At 42.6% G+C, this 21,082-nt stretch overlaps 1 long non-coding RNA gene across 1 annotated transcript; it reads left to right on the top strand.

Annotated features, from left to right (window-relative positions):
- Window positions 1-2,071: 2,071 nt before the first annotated feature.
- LOC120817564 (uncharacterized) lies at window positions 2,072-2,812 on the top strand. Its single transcript, XR_013467610.1, has 3 exons — window positions 2,072-2,189; window positions 2,277-2,350; window positions 2,429-2,812. It is a non-coding gene; the product is annotated as an uncharacterized LOC120817564 (long non-coding RNA).
- The last annotated feature ends 18,270 nt before the right edge of the window (window positions 2,813-21,082 follow it).

The following is a 21,082-nucleotide window of genomic DNA, read 5'->3' as shown; positions in this document are numbered from 1 at the left end:
TCCCACCTGAAGTCCCTCACCGACCCCCTCCTGGACCCCCTGCAGTTCGCCTACAGAGCCAACAGGTCTGTGGACGATGCTGTCAACATGGCCCTCCACTACATCCTCCAGCATCTGGACTCCCCAGGAACCTACGCCAGGATCCTGTTTGTGGACTTCAGCTCTGCTTTTAACACTATCATCCCGTCTCTGCTGCAGGACAAACTCTCCCAGCTGCACGTGCCCGACTCCACCTGCAAGTGGATCACAGACTTCCTGTCTGACAGGAAGCAGCACGTGAAGCTGGGGAAACATGTCTCAGCCTCTCGGACCATCAGCACCGGTTCCCCCCAAGGCTGCGTTCTTTCCCCTCTGCTCTTCTCCCTGTACACCAACAGCTGCACCTCCAGTCATCAGTCCGTCAAGCTCCTGAAGTTTGCGGATGACACCACCCTCATTGGACTAATCTCTGGTGGGGACGAGTCCGCCTACAGGTGGGAGTCTGACCATCTGGTGTCGTGGTGCAGCCAGAACAACCTGGAGCTCAACGCTCTAAAGACAATGGAGATGGTTGTGGATTTCAGGAGGAACAGAGCCCCACCCTCCCCCATCACCCCGTGTGACTCCCCCGTCACTATTGTGGATTCCTTCCGTTTCCTGGGCTCCATCATCACTCAGGACCTCAAGTGGGAGCTGAACATCAGCTCCATCACCAAGAAGGCTCAGCAGAGGTTGTTCTTCCTGAGGCAGCTGAAGAAACTCAACCTGCCAAAGACGATGATGGTGCACTTCTACACGGCCATCATCGAGTCCATCCTCTGCTCCTCCATCCCCGTCTGGTCCTTCTCTGACTTGTGTTTTACTCCAGGTTGCTCTGGTTTTCAAAAAAAAAAATGGTGGAGGAGAGGAGAGAAGGGGAGTGGATTTTGCCACTGGATCGTCGGAGGTAGACGCCCTTCTCTATGTGGTTTTCTCCCGGTGCTCGGGTTTTCAAAAAATGTTATTTCATGTTTTATATCTGTTTGTGTCATAGGAAGCTCGCCCATGAATAATCGTGTAAGTCAGCGGTCGGGAACCTATGGCTCTTCCGGTGACTGCATATGGCTCCCAGTTGAAAAAAATAATAAAAATCAGTTTGGAACTGATTTTAAAATACTTAAACAAAAAAAGACGATTACCGTGCATTTCAGGCTGCGTGGACAGAGGAATTTGCACTTGTGGACAGAGCAGGATCTGCGGTATGTCTAATATGCAATCATAAAATTGCATCGATGAAACGGTCAAAGATAAAGCGGCACTTCGATACGCACCATGCTTCATTCGCATCGAAATATCCAGAGTGTCTCATGAGTGTGCAGTGACAATTACCGACCTGACATCCATCTACGGCGGCAAATCCCTGTCAAAATTCGAGAGCGCAAATCGAGTTGATGCGCGCGCGTAAATCAAACATCCGCGAGCAAAAGTTTGTCCCCCGCGAGATACTTGCTCGCTTGCGGAACGTGAACTTTGTTGCTCGCGAGGTTAACCTCTGCTCGTGCTCGAAGGTGTTTTCTATGGTTGCTTATGCTTATGAAGTCACATAAGCATTATCAGAAACAAACAACAGACAGGTTGAGCAGACACATTTTGACCAGAAAATACCCAGGGCCCAATAGGTGTATGTAACCACCCCCACACAAAAGCATCTATTTAGGTATTTGGGGGAATTTTTAAACAACTTTGTTGCAGTACGTGGTTACAGAGAGTTTTAGATACTCTTGTCTACAAGGATCCTATTTTGCCACCCTGAGCGACGATGGAACACCTTGGTGGTGAGTAGTGTGTTTTATTGTTGATTACGTGTTTTAGTAAAACAAGCATTATACTTACAAGTATAAATTCATTAAGGTTTCTCAACGATATGACAGTCCAGAGGGGGGTTAACCATCTAAAGCATCGATGAGGTCTAGTGATTTTATAATTGTTTCATTTTCTCCATCTTAACGTATTTAAATTGCCTGCGATAGAGTCCACATCCAAGGACATGTGGGGAGGAATTGAAGTTTTTATTGGCCGATATAGCAACATTTTAGGTCTTTATCTACATTATATAACATTCAAAAATGTTTTCTACTCAGGGCTGTGGTATCCATCAGAAGGCCCCGCGGTGTTTAAACCTCCAATAAAAAGGCCCGCGTTAGCTCCCACCCGTCAGGACACCAGGGGAGGTAATAAAGTTGTTAGTGCGTGTGTAATGTAATAATATCTCTATCCACTTTATATAACTTGTGTTATATAAAAACATTTTTACACAGGTCTATAGTTTCCTCCCAAACAGGCACGAGGTGATAAACACATGCAAAAGGTTAAACACACAAAAGGTTAAAAGGTATGTATCAATCGAGACATATTTTTGGGTTTGAGCTTATGTGCATATATTTATACACTTTCTTTTATTATTGTGCAGACAGCCTTTGGCGGCGTGGACTACACCGAATGAAGAGCCGGAACTTTTTACCTCAAGATACGACGACCTAATAAGCGATAAGGAATTAATACACCGTGTTGAGGACCTCGAATCGGACCTGAGAGGAGGCGAGACCAGAAGGCTGTAGGTGAGCAGAGAGAGGACGCTGCGCTGGTTGTACCGAATGCCGAAGAGAATGACCGACATGGCGAGTTGTTAAAGGAGATCCGGGATTTGCGCCACACCACCCAGAATTTAACAGCATTCGTGACCAAACTCTGTAAATCGCAGGACGAGACCAAGCAAACCATAAAACATAATATGGCAGTATAAGAGAAAGCCGGTACGACTATCATAGACCTGCAATTAAATGAATTAAGAAATAAGAATTTACATCTAAAACTAAATACTAAAATTAATAAACTAAAAACATTAAACTTAAAAAAAAAAGTTTTCTCCCATCCTGCGAATCAATATTGTCACTCCCCCTGTGACATCATCGATGGAAGCGGCTTTGATATAGACACTGTGACATCATCGATGGAAGCGGCTTTGATGTATACACTGTGACATCGTCGATGGAAGCGGCTTTGATGTACACACTGTGACATCATCGATGGAAGCGGCTTTGATGTAGACACTGTGACATCATCAATGGAATCGGCGGTGATGTATACACTGACATCATCAATGGAATCATTTAGGCCACGCCCCTTGGATGTAGACACTGTGACATCATCGATGGAATTGGCTGTGATGTATACACTGACATCATAATGGAATCATTTAGGCCACGCCCCTTGGATGTAGACACTGTGACATCATCGATGGAATCGGCTGTGATGCTGTATATCTACTGAAGATCCAAGGGGGGTGCCCCTTCCATTGATGTCAGTGTATACATCACATTGATGCATACAATGTGATACAATGTGATGACTGACATCATAATGGAATCATTTAGGCCACGCCCCTTGGATGTAGACACTGTGACATCATCGATGGAATCGGCTGTGATGCTGTATATCTACTGAAGATCCAAGGGGGGTGCCCCTTCCATTGATGTCAGTGTATACATCACATTGATGCATACAATGTGATGACATCAATGGAAGGGGCACCCCCCTGGATCTTCAAGGGGGGTGCCCCTTCCATTGATGTCATCAGGGACATCAATGGAATGTGCTTGTGAGTGGCTGTATAACTAGTGAAGCCCCTTCCATTGATGTCATACAATGTCATACATTGTATGCATCAATGTGATGCATTGATGCATACAATGTATGACATCAATGGAAGGGGCACCCCCCTTGGAGCTTCACTAGTTATACAGCCACTCACAAGCACATCCAACACCTACGGGGATAAGCGTTCAAGATTTAGACAGAGGATTTACACAGAAAAGGAAGGACAAAGACAGAAATTTTCCCAAAACAGAAAACAATACAATGGATTTTTCCAAAAAAATGCATTTTTGGAAGAAGCTTGCCGCCAACCAAACGGTTGCTCCAGGGCCAAGTAATCTGCAGAACGCAGATAAGACAGATATGACAGCGGCTCAACAAACCATTACGAGTCAAGCGTCAGAGATCTCAAGTCTGAAAGAGAGTCTTCAAGATGTCAAAAAGATGTTTGAAGATCGTGAAGCAGAAGTGCAGCTTCTGCTAAGTAGGGCGATCGAGTCATACAACCTTGAACTTGAGGACCACTTCTCAGAGAAGGCGGCCAAACTCCAACAGATCCAGACAAACTCTACACAAGAGTACGAGATTCTCCTGGCAGAACACCAAAACGTGGTTTTTGCCCTCCATGCTGAGCAGGCCAAGACAACGCAGCTGGAGGAACATAAGAACGTTCTGGAACAGAAAAGAATGTTCTTGGAACAGAAAATTGAGGTTCTGGAGGAGGGAAAGAAGGTTCTAGATGAGGAAGGGATTGTCCTGGGGGAGAAAAAAATGGCCCTGGAACAGGAAAATATGCTCTTGGGGCAGAAAAATATCAGCCTGGGCCAGGAAAACATGCTCTTGGGGCAGAAAAATATTGCTCTGGCCCAGGACAATATGCTCTTGGGGCAGAAAAATATCCCCCTGGGCCAGGACAATATGCTCCTGGTGCAAGAAAAGTTGGCTCTCCAGGACGAAAAGATGGTCCTTGGGCAGGAAAAGGAAGTCCTGGAGAAGGAAAAGATGGTTCTTGGCCAGGAAAATGTCATCCTTGAGGATATTTGCCTCGAGCTGAAGAAAAGAATTCTAGGATTCTTTGGACGGAAGATGGAGGACAGAGCCACAGAGATGGCAAAGCTGAAGAGGAAGATGGCAGATCAGGAAAGGAGGAGAGGATTTTTCCATCGCCTCTTCAGGAGAAACTCCAACAACAGTTCTCAGCAAGTGACTCTGCTTCGGTTTGGAGAGGCCTCAAACACCTCACCAACTACAAGCCAAAAACCCCCCACTCCATGAATGACCTCCGCCTGGCAGACGAGCTCAATGAGTTCTACTGCAGATTTGAAAGACAATGTCCTGATCCCATCCCCCACAGCTCCACCAACCTGCTGCAGTCCCCCTCCCCTCCCTCCCCCAGCCCATCAGGTGCTCACGCCTCTTCATCATTATCACCTTCCCCTCCCCCACCAGCAACGACCCTCTCTATTCTGGAGAGAGACGTTAACCGGCTCTTTAGAAGACTAAATCCCCGTAAGGCAGCCGGTCCGGACTCCGTTTCCCCTCACTCCCTGAAGCATTGTGCTGACCAGCTGTCTCCGGTGTTCACTGACATCTTCAACACCTCCCTGGAGACATGCCACGTACCAGCCTGCTTCAAGGCCTCCACCATCATCCCTGTCCCCAAGAAGCCCAGGATCACAGGACTCAATGACTACAGGCCCGTCGCCCTGACCTCTGTCTGCGCCAGGATCCTGTTTGTGGACTTCAGCTCTGCTTTTAACACTATCATCCCGTCTCTGCTGCAGGACAAACTCTCCCAGCTGCACGTGCCCGACTCCACCTGCAAGTGGATCACAGACTTCCTGTCTGACAGGAAGCAGCACGTGAAGCTGGGGAAACATGTCTCAGCCTCTCGGACCATCAGCACCGGTTCCCCCCAAGGCTGCGTTCTTTCCCCTCTGCTCTTCTCCCTGTACACCAACAGCTGCACCTCCAGTCATCAGTCCGTCAAGCTCCTGAAGTTTGCGGATGACACCACCCTCATTGGACTAATCTCTGGTGGGGACGAGTCCGCCTACAGGTGGGAGTCTGACCATCTGGTGTCGTGGTGCAGCCAGAACAACCTGGAGCTCAACGCTCTAAAGACAATGGAGATGGTTGTGGATTTCAGGAGGAACAGAGCCCCACCCTCCCCCATCACCCCGTGTGACTCCCCCGTCACTATTGTGTATTCCTTCCGTTTCCTGGGCTCCATCATCACCCAGGACCTCAAGTGGGAGCTGAACATCAGCTCCATCACCAAGAAGGCTCAGCAGAGGTTGTTCTTCCTGAGGCAGCTGAAGAAACTCAACCTGCCAAAGACGATGATGGTGCACTTCTACACGGCCATCATCGAGTCCATCCTCTGCTCCTCCATCCCCGTCTGGTCCTTCTCTGACTTGTGTTTTACTCCAGGTTGCTCTGGTTTTCAAAAAAAAAAAATGGTGGAGGAGAGGAGAGAAGGGGAGTGGATTTTGCCACTGGATCGTCGGAGGTAGACGCCCTTCTCTATGTGGTTTTCTCCCGGTGCTCGGGTTTTCAAAAAATGTTATTTCATGTTTTATATCTGTTTGTGTCATAGGAAGCTCGCCCATGAATAATCGTGTAAGTCAGCGGTCGGGAACCTATGGCTCTTCCGGTGACTGCATATGGCTCCCAGTTGAAAAAAATAATAAAAATCAGTTTGGAACTGATTTTAAAATACTTAAACAAAAAAAGACGATTACCGTGCATTTCAGGCTGCGTGGACAGAGGAATTTGCACTTGTGGACAGAGCAGGATCTGCGGTATGTCTAATATGCAATCATAAAATTGCATCGATGAAACGGTCAAAGATAAAGCGGCACTTCGATACGCACCATGCTTCATTCGCATCGAAATATCCAGAGTGTCTCATGAGTGTGCAGTGACAATTACCGACCTGACATCCATCTACGGCGGCAAATCCCTGTCAAAATTCGAGAGCGCAAATCGAGTTGATGCGCGCGCGTAAATCAAACATCCGCGAGCAAAAGTTTGTCCCCCGCGAGATACTTGCTCGCTCGCGGAACGTGAACTTTGTTGCTCGCGAGGTTAACCTCTGCTCGTGCTCGAAGGTGTTTTCTATGGTTGCTTATGCTTATGAAGTCACATAAGCATTATCAGAAACAAACAACAGACAGGTTGAGCAGACACATTTTGACCAGAAAATACCCAGGGCCCAATAGGTGTATGTAACCACCCCCACACAAAAGCATCTATTTAGGTATTTGGGGGAATTTTTAAACAACTTTGTTGCAGTACGTGGTTACAGAGAGTTTTAGATACTCTTGTCTACAAGGATCCTATTTTGCCACCCTGAGCGACGATGGAACACCTTGGTGGTGAGTAGTGTGTTTTATTGTTGATTACGTGTTTTAGTAAAACAAGCATTATACTTACAAGTATAAATTCATTAAGGTTTCTCAACGATATGACAGTCCAGAGGGGGGTTAACCATCTAAAGCATCGATGAGGTCTAGTGATTTTATAATTGTTTTATTTTCTCCATCTTAACGTATTTAAATTGTATTTACATGTATGCAAATATCTTTTAGAAAGCGACTGCAGACAGGATCCTAAAGATGGTGGAAGGCTAACTACAAAAAGCGTGGAAACAGGCCTGCAGACCGAGCTAAGAAACCTTCAAGAAATACAAAAACAACTCCCAACAAGCATTGAGTGGCTTACCACAACCCTCAACAAGTAAGCCGTCCTTGGATGGTAAGGACGTGAACCGCATGATATTATAACATTTGAGACCTTTCACCTACTTATAGAACTTTTGTCAAACATTCTCCAGGGTGTTCTCCAAAAGGACCAAAGTGGGTTAAACCCACAATAAAAACGCCTGCGATAGAGTCCACATCCAAGGACATGTGGGGAGGAATTGAAGTTTTTATTGGCCGATATAGCAACATTTTAGGTCTTTATCTACATTATATAACATTCAAAAATGTTTTCTACTCAGGGCTGTGGTATCCATCAGAAGGCCCCGCGGTGTTTAAACCTCCAATAAAAAGGCCCGCGTTAGCTCCCACCCGTCAGGACACCAGGGGAGGTAATAAAGTTGTTAGTGCGTGTGTAATGTAATAATATCTCTATCCACTTTATATAACTTGTGTTATATAAAAACATTTTTACACAGGTCTATAGTTTCCTCCCAAACAGGCACGAGGTGATAAACACATGCAAAAGGTTAAACACACAAAAGGTTAAAAGGTATGTATCAATCGAGACATATTTTTGGGTTTGAGCTTATGTGCATATATTTATACACTTTCTTTTATTATTGTGCAGACAGCCTTTGGCGGCGTGGACTACACCGAATGAAGAGCCGGAACTTTTTACCTCAAGATACGACGACCTAATAAGCGATGAGGAATTAATACACCGTGTTGAGGACCTCGAATCGGACCTGAGAGGAGGCGAGACCAGAAGGCTGTAGGTGAGCAGAGAGAGGACGCTGCGCTGGTTGTACCGAATGCCGAAGAGAATGACCGACATGGCGAGTTGTTAAAGGAGATCCGGGATTTGCGCCACACCACCCAGAATTTAACAGCATTAGTGACCAAACTCTGTAAATCGCAGGACGAGACCAAGCAAACCATAAAACATAATATGGCAGTATAAGAGAAAGCCGGTACGACTATCATAGACCTGCAATTAAATGAATTAAGAAATAAGAATTTACATCTAAAACTAAATACTAAAATTAATAAACTAAAAACATTAAACTTAAAAAAAAAAGTTTTCTCCCATCCTGCGAATCAATATTGTCACTCCCCCTGTGACATCATCGATGGAAGCGGCTTTGATATAGACACTGTGACATCATCGATGGAAGCGGCTTTGATATAGACATAATCATCAGTCAATAAATCAATACATCGTTCAGTCCAAAAGAGTTGCTATGTTAGTTTTGGGAACAATAGGAAACCACGGTGCAGGTTGGATTTCTGGTTCTTGTTTCTGGAGTTTTTTTTTGTTCATTTTTTGTCCTATTGTGATGATTTGCTTGGCACTGTGGTAAGTGTCCTTGAGATGCAGTAAAACAGTAGGAAAAAAGGTAACACTTTCTATGAAGCCTATGTCTAATGCATTGTAAAGATACTTGTAATGTGTTACAATCTGCTTCTGGCACTGTCAATTATAGTTATAAGGACCTAAATATTCATGAAGCTTATGACTTATAAGGTCAAATATCATATTCCTTCATAATTGTTGCTCGCTCACTGACATTCCTTTGCAAGGATTATATTGTATTATAATTCTCCTGGTTGTAATATATTATCATTTTGTTACAATGTTTTAATGCAATGTTACCAAGAGTGGTCCTTAGTGATAAGTATTGAAATTCCTGCAGTTTATGCGGATATAATATATGACAAGCAGGTTATATGTCACTGTAAGTTTCACTGTTTGCTTTAGGTAAAGTGAAAAAAAATCAGATATCTGATGTTTGAAAACATTTTGTGAAGAGGGTCTTCCTGGACCCCTCCACTCAGCAGTGTTAACAGTATTCCAGTTTTTTATGAAGGCTATATTTTGTTGTCTGCCTTTTATGCTTTGACTAAAATTAAAGAGTGGGACCTTTCACTGCCTTTTGTGTTATTATCCGTTATGAAACATTGACTATTGTGAACACATTTCCCTTAAAATTATAAAGAAAATGGTATTGTTAGTATGGAAATAAACCTTTATGTAATGAACTAGATATTTAATGACAGGTAATTAATCACTGCAGTTGGGATTCTGACTTAAAACTGGAATGTTTGTCCTCATATAACCACTATTAAATAGGGAGCCCCCTGTCAAGATAAACACATGGAGAAATTACCTTTTTAGTTAAATTCCTCCTGGGGGTCCGTGGAGAACTGTGAATGTCATTTAATGTTTTCAGGTGTACATTCACAATATCAATTATTCAAAGTTGATAGTGGTGTGTACTTTTCAAACCCCTAGTTTGAAAACATTGAAAATCTTGTACTAAAGCGTATAGTTCATGAGAATTGACATTGCGTTACAGGACAAAATTAAGTTACTTTTATAAAATAATAGTGTTTTACTGCAAATCTCTTTATTGAAGGTGTTTGATCGTAATAATACAGGAAAAAACTGTAAAATAACAGTTTGTCCGCAGAACTTTAATTGATATCCCTGTATTGAAAGTGTTTCATTGTAATAATAGACGAAATCTGTAAATTAACACCTTTTCGGCGGAGAATATTTAGTGATATTCCTTTATTAAAAGTTGTTTCATCGTAATACTACAGGAAAAATCTATAAAACAAATGTGTTTCTCTGTAAAATTGTTCCTGTAAATTGATGGTTTTTGCATTTTATGTGAATTAAGTAATTTAACTTCATTTTACAGTTTTTGTTTGGCAGCCGTAGCTGCCAGTCATTTGACTGTTTTTTTTACATGATTTGAATGTAATTTTAAAAAACAGTAAAATACTCCAGAATAATTACAGTATTTCTACCCTAATAAATAAAAATGTAATTCGTAATTATGAGCATAATACTTAAATTTAAAGTTGGACTCTTAATTTACAGATAATATCTTAATTTTTACAGAGTTTTGAACATCATTTAAAAAAAGTTATTTATTTATAATAATTATTGTAATAAAGAAAGTTATTTCTCGTAAAATTAGGATCTTTTCTTACAGTGTAGTGGTGCTGAAGCAAAAATGAGTTATCATTGTAACCTGTTTAAAAACAGGATGTTAAACCTTAATGCAATGATCTGCCACACAGCAGAGATAAAACTGGAGCGCCAACAAGTGAAATTGAATTTTACTGTAATGACTCCTCATTTTCGCCCCTGAGATTTTCATTTAATTTTGACTCCTCACAATGTGTGATACGGCTATCTTGTGAAAGTTGCTGGCCACCCTTTCACTAGCAGCTGTCATTGTTGCCCCCTGGTCGCCAAGGTTGTCTCCGCTGTCATTTTAAAAGAAGTCTTGTTATTCAATGGTACTCTCAAATACTCTCAGACTGCTACCATTTAAGGCAAATGCATGACTCTAGTATTCCTCAACAATGTTATCTTTGCATCTTTGCACACACGTGTGACATCATATTCATTTCACCCTTGAGGGTAGTGTTCGATGAAATGCAAGATGTAAAGTAATACGTAGGAGTTGACATTATATACTTGACGGTCTAATTTAAGATTGATAAGATAAAGCACATTTGTTTCTTGACCAACACCATTTGCTTTCCACATCCATTACATCCTCCCACGCGTGAGCACATGTTGAAGTGATGTATCGAAGCCCAACCAGTCCAATAAATATCTATTCGTAATTTCCTGAATTTTACAGACAGTGAGCCTATTACATATTTAGTCGACTCTCCTGCTGCACGGCACGGAAATCTATTTGCCAAGAGATACGAGGTGCGTGAGCCAATGTGAGGACTCCCCTTGCCACATTTGTACAGGATTGTCAGGGATTGCGGGAGGTAGGACTCAGACGCAGAGTTAAAAATCAAAAGGGACTTTAATTGTCAAAAAGGTTAAAGCAAAAGGCCAAGGGGCAAAACGGGAGACAGGAACTGCAAACGACGGGAGACAAGGACATGCGTGGCGAAAGACAATGACGCGACAAGTGACAACAGACACACATGGCTTAAATACACTAGGGGAGGTGCAGGTGATTGGACACAGGTGGAAACTATTAGACGATCACAGGGGATGACATGACAAGGCAGGAAGTGAAGTTACCCGGGGACACGAGTGGCAGAAAACTACAAAATATAACATGAAGTGAACCACACCGTGACAGGATTTAATGTATTTGTCCGACAATTGACCAAGAGCTCTACTGATCAACATTTGGATCAGGAAATGTTGTATTATGTAGCCAGAGGCATCAGAACTTGATGGCAGTGAAGATGAATAGAATATTGCGTTATTGTACAAGAGACACCAAAAGCTCATCTAGAACATCAAAAAGTTTCAATCTATGCAGGAGATCCTTCGCTCTGGCCAGTGAACACGTTTGATTCAACAAACTTTACATTACATTACAGGTCATTTAGCAGACGCTTTTATCCAAAGCGACTTACATTACACTTTTTAAACCCATGGCTTTTTCACATTTTGCCCGGGGAGCAATTAGGGGTTAGGAGTCTTGCTCAGGGACACTTCGACATGGAACATGGGGGAGCCTGGACTCGAACCACCAACCTTGTGCTTCCCAGCACACCTTCTCTAACCCCTGTGCCACGATGACCCCTGACAAACTGTTTTGTATTTGTTTACCGGACCACTGGAATTAGGTTATTCTTTATTCACACGTCCAATAAGTGCACTTATTTAAGGGAGTGTTTGGCAAAATGTTAGGATATACTGAGACTTTTCCTACAGCATTTCCCAGGATCAAATAGCCTGACATCCCAAATAATGACAGATTCTTCACATGGCCATGTTTAAGCCACTGTAAAAACATAATACACTCTTCTCAGCAAGGGGACACCTTTTTTTCTTTCTTTTTTTAATCTGTTGTGCGTGTCGTGATTTGCATTTCAAAGGATTTCATTTTTATTTTGTATCCAGCAGTAAACAGACACAGCAGTAAAGGCCAGGGTTTAGCTTCCGTGAACGGCGTCATAGAAATCCCATAATAAAAGTCAGTAAGAAATGCAGGACAGTGGGCTAAAATGACACAAGGGCTGTACTGGGATGGGAGAACAAATGAAAAACCAGCAGATTGTGTGTTTTGAATCCTAATCAACTAATGGCTAATTAATAAGAAACAAAAAGCCTTCTAATGATTTAACGTGTGGAAAAGACAATCCATTCTTTTTAGCTGCAGAGTATACCACAGTGCGTATTTATGATACTTTTTATGAAGTATTAGATTGATGAAATACTTACTGAAGTTGAACAAACCATTTACAACAGCGTCAGTACAGCATCTTCCTGACAGAGCAAAGTCACCTCATAATCCTTAAAAACAAACTGACAATTCAACGGCCAATAAATGCAATGGGAAAAAAAACTACCTTATGGTTGAATCTTTTCTGTTTTAGAGGGTTACTTTAACACAATGCATTTAACTTTACATTAACGCGTGATTGAGATAATCTTTTTTACTGCAACCACATAAACTCACGTGGCTATTTTCAAGCAATAAGGTACGAGAGGATGTACTTTATTGTCCAATAATGTAACAGTTCGGGGGTGTTGTTAAGCCCCACGCACCGGCCGGAAACCCTTGAACATTATTGAGGATTAAGTACTGCCTCAAGTACCTTATTTCGTTTATAATATGGTTACCAGCGAAATTATAAATAGGAAGTAAATAGCTGCCTTTTAGCACAAAATAGTATCAGCCACCAAACGTTGTGTATCTTATTTCAATAGTCTGGAGAAAAATTGTCCCCGTATGTGCTGAGGTTCACTGTGAACAGCAACTGTACATTATTGCTCAATAATGCCCCCCGTGACTCACTCTCAACCAATCAGAACGCTGGATTTCATCTACCCGTAATATAATACAATATAAACACCAGCTTCTGAAATCCACTGTGAATTTAGTGTTGCAGATGTTTTAACTTCAGTTAGTTTGAGGGCACATCCATAGGACTGAAAGTTAGTGTGTGTCATAGGCCCAGACCGTTTGAAGTGCTTAATTATTTCATGTAACACGCTTACTCACAGAGTTCACGTCTGCACTCTGTCGAGTCCTGAGGGATTGGGAAAGGCCAACTGTTGTTGTTATTTCTCTCTGGAAAGTGGGGCTATGTAAATAAGCTTGCTTTCCCCTCTGGCCGGTTCATCTGAAGTAACGCCGACTGCGCAGAGGATAAGAAGTAAATACCCTGACAAATCCTGGCAGTGCAACAAAGAGAAAGAAAGAGGTTAATGAGAGCCTTTTCACATTCACATGCCAGTATCTAATGACTGGTAAAGTGAAATGCAGTTATCATCAATGGCATCTTCCAATAAAAGCCATAAAAATAATTCCAAGATGCTGTTTGAAAGTGAATGTGAGCGTTGCCAGGATATCAGCCCCCTTCACAGGCAAAGCTGTGGTAATAATCTGCTCAATCCAAAAGGAGAGAGGCTGTTTTTGAAAGGGCTTTTCCTGAGCTCAATTTACAAAACAAGCAAACAGCTTATCGAGTCAATAACTAGGCATGGGCCTTTAGTATGTGTCATATATATCCATTCCTGTTTTCTTATTTTACATATCTGTCATACTTAAATGGTTCAAATCATCAACTCAATTTGAATATGAGACAGATAACCCGAGTCAATTCAAAATGCAGTCTTTAAATGATGATTTTATTTATTAAGGGAAAAAAGTTATCCAGACCTACTTGGCCCCATGTGAAAAAGTAATTGCCCCCCCTTGGCGGCAACAACACGAAAATCAGCGTTTGCCATAATGCTATGAGTCTTTCGCATCGCTTTGGAGGAATTTTCTTCCCTTCTCTGCAGAATTGTTTTAATTTGGCCACAGTGGATGGTTGCTATGGTTGCCGATTGAGATGCTGTAGCTTCTTAATCGGCAAGTGCGACTTTTGATAGGCCACTTCAGAACCGTCATCAAGCTTCCTCTGAGCCATTCAGAGGTGGACCTGCTGGTGTGTTTCAGATGCAAAACCCAAGTATTCTTCAAACCCCAAGTATTCTTCAGCTTGAGGTCACAAAATGATGGCCTGACATTCTCCTTTGGGATTTTCTGGTCAAGAGCAAACACCTTGTAAAGACAGGTTAAGAGCCTTATGATTGCACATAAAAGCTGGGTCATAAACTGGTATAGAAGAGATGAGTTGCCAGTGCATTTAAGTCCAATATGATCTGAGCAATGCATGCAGCCAAGATCTGAATAGGTTTGCTGAATCTAGTTGTTCAAAAGGGCGCTAATATTGTGCATCTACCAATAACGACAGAGACAGGAGAGAGCATAACACTGAACTGCCTTCGACCATTGTGTACCTTTCATCTGGGATGTGCCCTGGGTGACTATCCATCAATGGAGTAAACACAGATAGCTGGAGAATAAACTCTGAGGGCACAGTAGGATAGGAACAATATGAACTTGCTGAGTATATGAATACAAAGTTCGACAAATTATATCACTGTGGAATTTGAGAGAAAAAAAGGTCAATATGCTTAAAACTGTAATTTAAAAAGAAATAAAGATTGGAATAATGGATCATAACAAACGAGAACAATTCCAACTCATCTGAGACTTACATTTGATACAAATGGGTCCTCCTATATTCCCTTCGCAGGTTGGATTATTAATGTGAAATCTGTAGATCTTCCTCATCTCGTAGAAAGCATGAGAATCCCTCCCATGACATTACATGGCATTTAGCTGACACTTTTATCCAAAGCAATTTACATTGCATTTTTATCCCATGGTTTTTACATTTTGCCCAGGGAACGATTAGGGGTTAGGTGTCTTGCTCAAGGACACTTCAACATGGGACATGGAGCAGCCGGGGTTCGAACCGCCAACCTTGCGGTTCATCACAGCCTCTCTACTCCATGCACCACCGTCACCTGACTGAAGGAATGACTGGTAGGTCTTATGATAGGTCTTTATTGGAATATAACATTATCAAGACAGCTTGATAATGTCCCGCTGACAGGTTTCATAAGTTAACAGCTTTGAAGAATGGCCGCCCAATAAATCCAACTTCATGAACTATGGCAAGACATACAGCAGGAACTCAGAGTCCCAGAAGCTCTGGCTTATCTGTAAAAGTGGAAATTGTGCAGACTTCAACAAAAATTGGAGCAACGGGGGTGAGGAGGTAAACACAATTGTGTGTGCGTAGCAGATGCACTGGACGGGACAGCAGACCAAAGCTACCTTTAGGGAGTCCACATCTCTGCAGCACAATGAGAAAGACAGGTGAGCTGTGCTGACATCTGCAACTCCTCTGGAGTCCGACATTTCTTCGGACAAGCCAGGTTAAAGCAGTTTTGGGATTGATTGAGTCAATCGACTAAGAGATTAATCGACTTATTATTGCCACTCTACTCTAAATCAGTCACTCAGGATTTTGTATTTTAACCAGACAATATTCTTTTTTTATCTACTATTGTCTTGGAAAGGGAAAATATTTTTTTAACCTTAATAATAAATATAATAATAGTGTACTTAAATCTGTTTAAGTTTCATTTACATTTCAGCTGACCCAGTTATTTGCAAGGGAGGAAATTCCTTTTCACCTAATATGTGCAGGCAGTGTGCTCACGCTTGCATGTATGATGCTTCTGTGGGTTACAAAGCTTTCTATTTATGACCTGGATTATGAGGATGTTATGTCCTGCCTGAGAACAGGTTCTGCTTTAACTGAGCAATTTAGCGCTTGGTTATTGTCAACTGTGCTTCTAGAAAGCTTAATATACATTTACGTCAACCTTCTCGTTTGATATACTCCGCGGGCTGTGCATTGGAGAGAGAGTATGATTTTGACAGATGGAGGAGGAAAAGAAATCAGAAGAAGAACTTCCCTTGGGGACATCTTAAGGGATTCATTTCATTATTTGACTGCATTTATAAATAGAGAAAAATGCAATGAGCTGACACATCAAACATTACGCTCACAAGTTGAAAGTGGAGTTAAGCTCTTTATGTCTGCCGCTCTGGTTTGAAGAAACACTTCTAGCAAACTCATTCAGCCCATATTTTGATGCGACTATTCTGCATCAAATGAGCATTGTATTTCTTGCCTCTCAGATCTCACAATTGGCTCTAAGACGTGCATTTAATCGTCAGCATCACCAAACTTTCTACTTTGCTTTTCCCTAGAAATACCTCTATTCATTGGTCTGGTAACCTTGAATTGTAACCGGAAGCAGAGAGTTAGGATTTTAAGGCTTCCATGGAGAATATCAATATGCCGTGGTTGGCTTATAACTAGTGCAGCATTTATCTCCTTGTTGAAAAAGTGAGAAGAGGAGCGCGACTGATGTTCATCCCCCCTGCAGCCCTCAGGCTAAGGGGGGATGTCAAGCAGAGAATATAAAAGCAGCGGATAGTGGAGGAAATAAAGGAAGGGTCTTGAGACAGGATGTCGAACAGTCAATGGAGACCTTTTCTAAAAGTCAGACAGTTACCTTCTGACTGGTTCACTACATCTCCATTGGCATTGTTTATTTATGTGGCAGATGGGTAGCATGTATTTAACTGTGGACCTCACTGTAATAAGCCTGACTCAATTAGCCAGCCAGGATGTTAACAGACACTTTGCTGGATCCATCGCAGCAAATCACAATGGGCAGATGGGCGATATTTTTCATTTTTGGTGACTGAGGCTCTATTGTATTGTTTTTTGAGTGCCTGAGTCATTGAATAGAATCAGCTTGATTAATAAAACCAATCACCAAAGGCATCATGTTTGGGCTCACACATGGGTATGAAACCTAGTGTCTCCGTCAAGCGAGGTGAGCTTCTCTGGTACACCAGGTGGATTCTTATTAAGTTTTTGTTGTTTTTTTTATCCTCCAACATTATTGCAGATACTATGACAGATCCATCAGAAATGCTCCGAGCCTTAATTCTAATTAACTTGGCTCGTCACATTGTGCTTTCTTCACCCGTCGCCTCGTCTTCCACTTTCAACCCCTCATTACTCTTTTTCACGGCTGCCATATTTCCATTACTATTGTCAACTTACCTGTATCCGGCGTGACAGATCTTTCTTTCACTCGCCATCGTATCTCTTCCTTGTTTTAAATATTTCTCACGTCTCCACTTCATCTACATACCAGCCTCCTCTCCCCGCCTCCTCACACATTGCTCACTTCATATCGCCCTCTTTCTCTCCCCGCCAGTGAGCCCACCCTGGCAGCCTTGGCCCTCTTAAATGCATCATTTCTTCCACGAGATATCCTTCTGCGCTGACCTCTGTGCTTGCTGGCTGGCTGCCATCTCCACTCAATGGACTCATCAATTCATCTTGGTTCTTGGATGGCCTTGATTTTATTGTCTCACACAGCCCTCTGTCATCCTGTTCATCTCTCATCCTTAACGTCATCCTTTCAGATTTTAACATGTCTGCATTTTTGGAGCGCACAGCTTTTGATTACATTGGGCTGGAGCGGCAGAGTCCAGGTGGGCTGTTGTTGTCAAGTCCTTGACAGGGCCAACGGATGCGGAGGCATGGATGTTTCCATTTTTGCAGAGTCAATCATCGGATGGAAAAAGAGCCGTTACTTTGAAACTCAATTTATTTTTCGGCGCGTTATTACTGATGACTGATTGGGCGTCGTAATGTATCGACGCTTTACGTTAAACAATAAGTCACGTTCACCTGCAATACTCGCTGGAGTTATGGAGATAACAATAACGCAAAAACGTAATACTTAATACCAAAGACTTGCAGAATGCTGTGACCTGATCTGATAAGGGTCAATCAATCAATGGACCTCTATTATATTATGTTTAACTGTGATTCAATTCAATGCAATGGGGCTGCGTTCTTTCCCCTCTGCTCTTCTCCCCGTACCCCAACAGCTGCACCTCCAGCCACCAGTCCGTCAAGCTCCTGAAGCTTGCGGATCTCACCAGCCTCATTGCACTCATCTCGGGTGGGGATAAGTCTGCCTACAGGTGGGAGTCTGACCATCTGGCGACGTGGTGCAGGTCAAACAACTTAAAGCTCAACGCTCTGAAGAAGATGGAGATGGTGGTGGATTTTAGGAAGAACGCAGCGCCACCAGCCTCAATTCCCCTGTGTGACTCCACCGTCACCGCTGTGGGGTCCTTTGGTTTCCTGGGCTCCATCATCACACAGGACCTCAAGTGGGAGCTGAACATCAGCTCCATCACCAAGAAGGCTCAGCAGAGGATGTTCTTTCGGAGGCAGCTGAAGAAATTCAACCTGTCAAAGAGGATGACAATGCACTTTTACACGGCCATCATCGAGTCCATCCTCTGGTCCTTTATCACCGTGTGGTAGCGTGTTATCCGCTCTGCAGAGAGGGTCATCGGCTGCAATCTGCCGTCACCTCCAGGACTTGTTTGCTTCCACAACCCTGAAGCGAGTAAGAAAGATAGTTGCCGACCCCTCTCACCCCGGACAAAATCTGTTTGTGTCCCTTCCATCTGGCAGGAGACTGCGGTCCATCAGGACCAAAACCTCCTGCCACACAGTAAGTATCTTCCTGTCGGCAGTGGGACTCACTGTCATCCTGACTTCCTACCGGTCACTCCCCCGCGCATCCCTTCACACATACTACATATGTAAATACACTTGATTGCTTTCCCATACACTCATAATACGGTTGTGTACAGTATCTCTTTAATCTTTATTCCTCTAGTTTATATTCTTCTATATTGTAATATACATTTAAATAGTATATTTTCCTACACTGTGTTATTTGTCATGTTGTCCAATGTTTCATTGTCTTATTGGACAATGTATTGCACCACCTGCCATGACAAATTCCTTGTATGTCCAACACAATTTGGCAATAAATGTTCCTGATTCCTGATTATATCCATTATGAATATTATACTTTGTAATTAGATTCGCGAAACCATACTTGAAGACGCCGTCATGTCTGTCAGTTCTATTACAGCAGAATTGTATTTTAAATTCTTGGCTATGTTACGTAAATAAAAACACTTTCTCCGTTCGGGTTGTACAAGGTAAGTGCAATATCATATGATAACTCCGCTCAATAATTTTTGTGAGATTTTCCCCCTTAACAGAGAATGTTTCATATCAACACTTGTACAGAGTGTGCATAACACATTCCTGAATACTGTTTGTGATCGCTGGGTCCTTTCCCTCCTGTGTGTGCGTGTGTGTGTGTGTGGGGGATCATATGGAGAATGAATAAATGCATGAACGTTGAACTGCAGATCAATAAATACTCAGGAATGCTACCTACAGGACAACATGTGAGTTTTCTGCTATATATGACCATGCTAAATCGTCAGTCATGCATCCCCAGCTCTCCGAGGCCATTATGAGCATTTGCTCGGGACTATTTATAGAGAGCCTCCGCGTGTTTAGTCATAAAACACCTGACCCTTCAAATCAAAACCCACTGAGTTGAGCAACAGAGACTTGTTTTTATCGTATGTTTTCACTTCCATAGAAGCTGCGGCTTACAGCAAGGACAATTTTAAGAAAGATGTAAAAAAAAGTCTAAAAAGACAAATGTGTCCCCTGTAACCTCTACCTTCATGTCTCATCAGCCTTTCATCACACTCAAGGCATGTCCCCCTTTCAAATATGCTCCTTTTTTTCTTCTCCCTGAAGGTCCTCCGGCTCCTGGCACTGCTCGCTGCTTTGCGGTTACGAGTCAAGACTGCAGCACACGCAGATGCGTGCGTTTGTATTTCTGCCACTAACTTGTCTCTTAGGTTTGGACCAAAGTATCAATGTATTCAGTGTTTCCAACGAGCCGAGCAGACTTCACAGACAAGAAACAGAGACGAGGGGCACTTACTGCTCGTACAGTCAATGGAGAGCCTCATGTGCTTTTAGCTTGATTCAAATCGTGTTCACTGATAAAATTATTTGGAATGTGCTCTTGGCATTAACACCCGTTTTCAATGAGACTTTTTCGTTGTGAAAGAATGGGAATAATAACACGTGCATATTATTAAAATGAACCTAGATGTGTTCTTCTGAGAGCTGCAGGAAAAATCTATGAAAAGCCATTTTTTTTACAACAATATCACAAATTACTGCAAATGCATCATAAGGGTTCCAAAATCACCTGTTTCTGTTTTCTTTCCTTTCTTCAAAGGAAAAATGACATTTAATTGCCATTGAAAATGTACATCTGTGAGACTATGAATATAAATGAGACTACTAGGCTTCTTGTTCTCATGGTAACACAAGTAGGATGTGATGCGTTGATTGACCTTGAGGGTGTGGAGTTCCTTTTCCCACATACATTTAGCAGCAAGGTAAGTCTCCGGGTGGGTTTCACAGCTTGTGCTAGCAAAACATCAAACGCTTGTGTTAATTCATCTTCTCTGGCTGCATGGATACATACATGAAGAAGTCCAAATACTTTATGTAATGACAAAACAGGTCTGTCATAAAAATAAATAGTATTCACCTCATTCACTGCACACATCTTGTTAGGAAATGACTGCAACCATCCAGGTGATCATTGTGTAATGTTTGAATTTACAAAGGCAATGCATTACAATGATACATTGATCCATGTGTATTTCTATGAAGGTACATGAGCAGGCCTGTGGGGGGCACTCCAGCACTTTCACCATCATCTGTCGCTCTCTTCCCTCCATCTCTACCGTTTCTCAGCTTTCCCTCCCCATTTTCTATCTTCCTTTTATTCTGTGACTCTATCACTGCTCACTCCTTCTCTTTCTCGTTCTAATGTGCTCTCTCATCACCGTTTCTGGCTCTCGAGTTCTTCCTCTCCCTCCAATATTCCACTTTTGGTGGACAACCATTTCCTCCCC

Source organism: Gasterosteus aculeatus, chromosome 4, assembly GCF_964276395.1.
Source record: "Gasterosteus aculeatus chromosome 4, fGasAcu3.hap1.1, whole genome shotgun sequence".
Classification (NCBI taxonomy): Eukaryota; Metazoa; Chordata; class Actinopteri; order Perciformes; family Gasterosteidae; genus Gasterosteus; species Gasterosteus aculeatus.
This window is presented reverse-complemented; position numbering and strand designations above follow the sequence as displayed.